Here is an 8,111-nt window from a genome sequence, read left to right as displayed (position 1 = left end):
CCGTTCTGATAGCAGACAGCAGAAGTGACTGTGATTATAAGTGATTAATGACAACATTTTCATTTTGGGATGGAGTATCCCTTTAAGAAAAGCAACCACTCAGCAGTTAATTTAAGTTCATATGAATGGAGTGAAAGGTAAAAGCAGGGTTTCTCAACTCTGGTCCTTGAGATTCACTTTCCTGCTGAGTTTAGGTTTGGAGCTAAACTCTCGAGTCAATAATGTGCTGAAACAGGATCTGGAAATCACAACTGTCAAACCTGTGAAACTGCTGTTAAAAACAAATCAGACCAGTCCATACATTGTTATTATTATTATGTACATCATATTTAATAAATGATCAGTTAATGACCCCTCCTCCTGTCTCTAGATACAGACGGAGTTTGATACATTTATTTACATTTATACATTTATTCAGACAAAAGACTGAGAATGTGTTCATCTAGAAGTGAATGTGCAGCCTGACACAGAGACATTTCATTGTGAAGCACTTCAGTACAATTTTAATAATTTTAATAAAATTTTAATAAAATTTAATACATTTTAATAATCTTAACTCCCTGATAAGTGTCCAAGTCCAAGTGTCTGTGTTCCCTTTGAAAAAGAATTACTTTTTATTTACATTTTATTTACAATAAAAATTCAAATATATTGTAGTTGAAATGTTATATTAAAGGCAATTGGTTGATCTTTAGGATGTTTCTGACCAACTTCCATAGTACTTAAGTACATCTGTAGTTTCAGAATTTCAGGCCTAGGGGGTTACCGTCCACTTCCTACACTCCATGGCACCAAAATACACATAACTTGCTAATGATCCTCTTAATTGTTTGTGTTTTTATTCTTACTTGTGTATAGTATAATATGAAATATTTATAAATGAAATAATTATTTACAATAAGTGTAAATGCCCACATGTTGGCAGAGGCTATGTTCTGTACACTAACTAACTAAAAACATACTTGTTCTTCAACAGCGAATGTGGTGTAGGAAATAAGATGCTGAACTACAGCTTTTGACCCAAGTTCAATCCACCTTTTTGCCAAACATATTTTCTCCTTTTCCCATCACATATCAGATTGAAAAGGCATTCCCTTTCAATACAAATAAAGGAAACACTCCAAAAGTGGAAATAAAGCACCTCACGGGTATTTAATAATAAAGTGTTTATCTGGTGTTAGTAAGTGTAGGGATCCCCATAGGAAAAATGTGTTGCTCAGTGGTTGCTTTTCCTAAGAACACGAGACTCAGATGAGATCCTCAAATATCTCTCATTTTCAGATGTTTCTCCTAAAATTCCTTAATTGAGACATGAGATATATTTGAGAAAAAAAAAATGTCAAAACTGAGAATGTGGCGGAGGAAACATAGAATATCTCTTTGTTGTATTTCTGCAATCTCTATCCAGACTCCATTATAGGAATATTTTATTGCTCAGTGGTTTCTCTTTCTATCCTCAGGAGAAGTAGTTGTGATTCTCATGTATTTCTCATTTTAGTCGCCACAGTGTCTCAGATGTTTCTCCTAAAAAATCCTTAGGAGAAATAAAAGTAGACACAACTGAGACATGAGAACGTTCTGAGAGAAAGGAATCCAAAAAGACAATGGGAGAGAAATGTGTGAGAAACAAGTGAGATCTCTCTAATCTCTTACTAGACTCCATTATAAAAACATTTTCTACTCAGAGGTTTATTTTTCTATTGCAATGGGTTTTTTCACGTTTAATGGTCAGAACAATAGAAGTGGAGACAGGAAACAACAGGACAGGTGAGAACTGAACAAGAGCAGGGATGTAACTTTAGTTGGGACTTGAACAAAGGCCTAGGCTAAATACCCAAGTTACCTGTTAGGGCCTCGGCCTGGGGTAGAGCTCAAGGCTTAGAATCAGGAAAGATTCCTTTAAAGGGATACGGCAAAGAGCCTCGCATTTTATACTAAGTCTTGCCTGTCACACAGGGGCTACCACTTGCTCTTGCATAAGCTTTCTGAAAGAGCTGTCATCTCTCAACAGATCTCTCGTAGCAACACCCTGTTTAGAAAGGTATCCGCAGATACATAGGTGGTGCCCAAGTAGAAGGGGCTTTTACCAACTGAAGAAAGGGCACGAAACAACCGCGCAAAGCCCTCAACATATGGGATTTTACAAAGAATGCTGATTGAGAGTCATCAACTCGATCAATAGTAATAATGCTGGAGCACTCTTGGGGAAAACAGAGTTCTAAATCTTAAATAAGAGGAGAACTCCGAATTCAGGAAAAGAGTTGCGCACTCATAGGTGACCCTTCTTAGTAAAGGGGAGCACTGCTAAACTACCACGGGAATCCCCCAAATAGCCCCTCATGTTGAGGGAAGCGATGCTTGAAGTTTATAAATAAAGACACACTGGCTGAGTGGAGCCCAGGAACCAAAGTCTAATCATCTCAAAGAAAGGGAACAAGGCGGAGCACGTAACCCTTACTGTACAGGATTTAAGAAAGTGTGAAGTCTTGCGTGCACACTTACCACTTACTTGGATTTTAGAAAGTGTGCAGAGTGTTAAAGGTGCACACTCACCACCATATGGTTTTCAGAAAGTACACAGAGATTAGTGTCTGTACTTAAAGTTTCCTAAAGCATTGCAAAGGTGCCGAACCACACGGGAGAGGAAACCTAAAATTTTACAAACCTCTGTGAGCATCAACTGAGGCAGAATATACAAGAAGACTCCTGCAACTGCCACCTTCACTTCCCCCTGGACGCGTCAGGAAGAAGGGATATCCAAGCGACCAGGAAGCCCCTCAGTGTTACAAAGCAGTGAGACTGTACTTCACATTTTTTAAATGTTACTGTTCGCTTGATGCTGAGAGGAATAAGACATAATTCACCTCAATAAGACAGATGAGAGGAATAAGACTTAGATCACCTGAAAAAGAAGTGATCCAGCAGAGATCATAAACAAGTCTTTTATTATTATTATTAATCTACTTGTATTAGTTTTCATATAACTTGAACACATTTTACAAGTTAGACTTTTCCAAACTATTATGCCTGACTAAATGTATAATTAAGTGAATCATTATAAAGTTTCATTTACATCATATCAATGTTTCACGATGCCAGGAAGGTTTTTTTATGTTCTATAATATAGACAGCAATACAATATAAAAGTAATATGAGTTATAATGTTGCTAGCTTAATGTCAGTAAGAATGATTAGACAAAACTTTACTGTGAACTTTGCTATTCTATGTTCACGAATATATCCATATATGTTTATAACTATAGATAGTATAGACCCACATACAAAGTAAACAAGATGCAATAAGAGCTGGGGGTGAAAACTTTTGAACACGATGAAGATGGCCAAATTTGTCTTATTTTGTTGAAATATAATTTTTTTCTATTTAGTTCTGCCCTTCGTAAGCAACAGAAGATACTTGTATGTTTCCCGGTACACAAATTAAGTACAATTTACCTTGATCTTCAAATTCCAAAAGTTTTCACCCCCCAGCTCTTAATGCATCTTGTTTCCTTCTGGAGCATCAGTGAATGTTTGAATCTTTTTAAATAGTTGTGTTTGAGTCCCTCAAATGTCCTCAGTCTGAAAAGATGCATCTCAAAATTATACAGTCACTGCTGGAAAGGGTTCAAATATGCAAAGATGCTGGAAAACTGGACAATCTGCAGGACCTTAAAGATTTTTCTGAAGAACGCTGCTCAGTTTAACTGTTCAGAACAAACAAGGGACTCATGCACAACCATCACAAAACAGAAAGACAGTCGAGGATCATCAGGTAACAGAACACAGTATTAAGAACCAAGGGTTCCCAAACTTTTGAGTGGGGTTATTTTAATAATTTCAGCATTTATTTTGTCTTGTGGACTAAATGTTAATATCTTTTATATACAATTTCTTACTCAGGACAGTACTAAATAAAAAATAACATGCATTTAGTATGATCTCTCTTATTTTTTGAAAATTACTCGTATTTTCACAGATTCTGCAAGGGGTGCCCAAACTTTCGAGCCCCACTGTATATATGTGATTTTCAAATATATTTTTATTTTGTAAAGAATCAAAGTATATGAATAAATACATTAAGGATATTTTACACTAGATGAGGTAATAACATTATTTCAACACACAAAAGTTGACTGTATCAGACTGGAAGATTTATGATGGATTGGATTAGAGTCTGAGCACTCTTCTATGATGAACATTCTATTTAATTTAGTTTTGTTTAATTAGGTTTTATGTCCACCATTCAGAATTAAACTGAATTGTTTTGTACATTTTAATTTAATTTAGAAAAGGAAACAGAATAAGGATCCAGAATCTGGATTCAGAATAAAATAATACTTATTTGTTTGTTTTTAAAAATTATAAAAAAAAAAAAAAAAAATGCTCATGCTACATGCTCAGTAGGGTTGCTCTTCCTATCTCTATATGCCAAAGAAATTGCATGCTTTAAATATAATATTTATAAAAACCAGTCTCACAAAACATTAGATGTTAGCTTTCTGCTTCAAATGATAAGTGCAAAAATCTGTAGATGTTTCTTTGTAGTGATTCATATAGAATCTCACTTTTCTCATTGATCCTCTGTTTAAAGGACTATAAACTATAAATTAATTTGAACCATTATAAAAAAAATTACCATTGCTGTAATTGTGGTTTTCTCACTCTCATGATTCACTTGTCTTAAAATGTTGTTTACCTGTCACGTTCGGTGATACAGGAAACACAGGAGAGATCCAAGTGCAGGTAAGAGGTTTATTGAGGGGCAATCCAAAAGGGTAAACAGTCCAGGCAGGGTCAAAACCAGAATATACAATAAACATTAAAAAACAAAACAAGAACACACGGCAAGAACAGACTATGGATAGTATCACACATAAGACAAGGACTCCATGACACAGACTCAGACAGACCGGGTATAAATACACAGAAGAATGATGAGGGAACTGGAGACGGGTGGGGAACAATCAATTAACTCAAACAAGGAGGAAGGTGACCAAATAAGGGAACAGGAAGTGATAAGGTGACAGACACCGTGGAAAAGGAGGACACATAGTGGAAACCCAGGGAACACAACCCAGACACTGTGACAGTACCCCCCCCCCCCCCCCCCCTCTACGGAGCGGCTCCCAGGCGTTCCACGACAGACACAAAACAGAGACCAGGAGGGAGGCGGACAGGTGGAGGCTCAGGAGGAGGGACGGAGGGCCAGAAAAGAAAAACATGGGGGACAGGCACCAGAATGTAAACACAAAACAGGGAGACCAGGAGGGAGGAGGACTGGAGGAGTTTCAGGGGGAGGGACGGAGGGCCAGACTAACAGAGAGGAACAGGGACAGGAGTGAACACACACACAAAAAAAAAAAAAAAAACATGAAGCCCCCCCAGGGCGGAGAAGAAGACTACCACGTCCGTGTGGTGGAGACTGGAGTCCCCCAGGGCGGAGCAGAAGACCACCACAACCATGTGGTCAGAGCAGAAGCCCCCCAGGGCGGAGCAGAAGACCACCACGTCCTCGTGGTCGACGTCAGAGTCCCCCAGGGTGGAGCAGATAACCACCACGTCCCTGTGGTCGATGCCGGAGTCCCCCAGGGCGGAGCAGAAGACCACCACAACCATGTGGTCCGGGTGGAAGCCTCCCAGGGCAGAGCAGAAGACCACCACGTCCTTGTGGTCGATGCCGATTCCCCCAGGGCTGAGCAGAAGACCACCACAGCCATGTGGTCAAGGCGGAAGCCCTCCAGGGCGGATCAAACCTCTGTGCGGCTGGACCAGCGGAACGACGAAGCTCTGGTAATCCCCTGGTGTTTTTACTGGACTCCAGAAGATCAGTGCTGGACTGACTCTGCTCTCAAAGATCATTGGTGACTGGCACTTGTTCATGAAAATCACCGGTGACATGACTCAGTCCTTGAAGATCACCTGTGACTTGACTTGACTCTGAAAGGTCAACGGTGACCAGCCTTGTCTCTGTAAAGTCCATGGTACCTAGCCCTGACTCTGGAAGGTCCTCGGTGACTAGCCCTGACTCTGGAAGGTCAGCGGTGACTAGCCCTGACTCTGGAGGGTCAGCGGTGACTAGCCCTGACTCTGGAGGGTCAGCGGTGACTAGCCCTGACTCTGGAGGGTCCACGAACACCTGACTCGACTCTGGAGGGTCAACTGGAACCTGACTCGACTCTGGAGGGTCAACTGGAACCTGACTCGACTCTGGAGGGTCAACTGGAACCTGACTCGACTCCGGAGGGTCAGCTGTGACTGTCATCCTGTGCAGCGGCATTGGGCTGGCGGCCATCTTGGGTTGTGGTGCTGGACCGGTGGCCATCTTGTGCTGTAGCGCTGGACCGATGGCCAATTTGGGCATTGACGCTGGGTTAGCTGCCATCTTGTACTGTGGCGCTGGGCTGACAGCCATCTTGTGCTGTGGCGCTGGACTGGCAGCCATCTTGTGCTGTGGCGCTGGACTGGCAGCCATCTTGTGCTGTGGCGCTGGACTGGCGGCCATCTTGTGCTGTGGCTCTGGACCAGTGGCCATCTTGGGCATTGGCGCTGGGTTAGCGGCAATCTTGCGCTGTGGTACTGGGCTGGCGGCCATCTTGGGTTGTGGTGCTGGACCGGTGGCCATCTTGGGCATTGGCGCTGGGTTAGCGGCCATCTTGTGCTGTGGTGCTGGGCTGGCGACCACCCGGTGCTGTGGCGCTGGGCTGGCAGCCATCTTGGGCTGTGGCGCTGGCTCAGCAGCCATGATGTGAACCGTCTTGGGAATCTCTAGGATCTTTGACAGCATATTGAAGTAATCGAGAAATGTGTCAGCGGCCATCTTGGGCATTGGCACTGAGCTGGCAGCCATCTTGCACCGTGGCGCTGGACTGGTGACCACTTTGTGCTGTGACGTTGTGCTGGCGTCCATATTGCCTCGTGGCGCTGGGTTGGTGGCCATGCACCGCAGCGGCGCTGGGTTGGCGGCCATCTTGTGCTGTGGCGCTGGACCTGCGGTCATCATGGGCAGTGGCGCTGGCTTTCTCCTTCTGCCATGGTGAGACGGCGGCTCTGGTCCCTCCCACATGAGCCCCGAGTCAAAGGGGGGCCATGGTGGAGAACGATGCTGTGCTTCCTCTCGGCCACCTCCTCTTCGGCAACCTCCCTTGGTCCTGCGAAACACGACCAGGCGGGTTCCCTCAAACCGATTGCTTCTCTCCCGCTCGGTGGCTGGGGAAGAAGCGTCAACCGACATACCGCTGGATCTCAGGGTGACGGAGTCCTTCTGTCACATTCGGTGATACAGGAAACACAGGAGAGATCCAAGTGCAGGTAAGAGGTTTATTGAGGGGCAATCCAAAAAGGTAAACAGTCCAGGCACGGTCAAAACCAGAATATCCAATAAACATGAAAACAAAACAAGAACACACGGCAAGAGCAGACTATGGATAGTATCACACATAAGACAAGGACTCCATGACACAGACTCAGACAGACCGGGTATAAATACACAGAAGAATGATGAGGGAACTGGAGACAGGTGGGGAACAATAATATACTCAAACAAGGAGGAAGGTTACCAAATAAGGGAACAGGAAGTGATAAGGTGACAGACACCGTGGAAAAGGAGGACACCTAGTGGAAACCCAGGGAACACAACCCAGACACTGTGACAATACCAGAAGCTGCTCTGTACCTTACCCATGATACTCTAAATAATAATGATGTCTATACATAGCAATCTGTAAAAAATATATCTATTTTGTTTATGAAGATGAAATTATCACAAATAATACCAATTAAAATGTTATCAAAAACAAAAACCAAATCCATGATCTCAAATCCAGAACCTGCCGTTCTGACAGTCCAGACAGCAGAAGTGACTGAATGCATTATGTTCTGTTTGATTCACACAGATCATATATTAATTCAATTCAGGTATTTCAATTCAGGTTTATTTGTATAGCTCTTTTTATGATACAAATAATTGCAAAGCAACTTACAGAAAATTACAATTCTACAATATTTAGAAGTAGCTTATCAGTGGTGACTGTCATGTCAGGAACACAACTGGACACAGATGCAGGTATGGTGTGAGAATTTATTCAAAAAAAAAAAGTCCAAAAGAAAAACTC

Source organism: Carassius gibelio, chromosome A25 (assembly GCF_023724105.1).
Source record: "Carassius gibelio isolate Cgi1373 ecotype wild population from Czech Republic chromosome A25, carGib1.2-hapl.c, whole genome shotgun sequence".
Classification (NCBI taxonomy): Eukaryota; Metazoa; Chordata; class Actinopteri; order Cypriniformes; family Cyprinidae; genus Carassius; species Carassius gibelio.
This window is presented reverse-complemented; position numbering follows the sequence as displayed.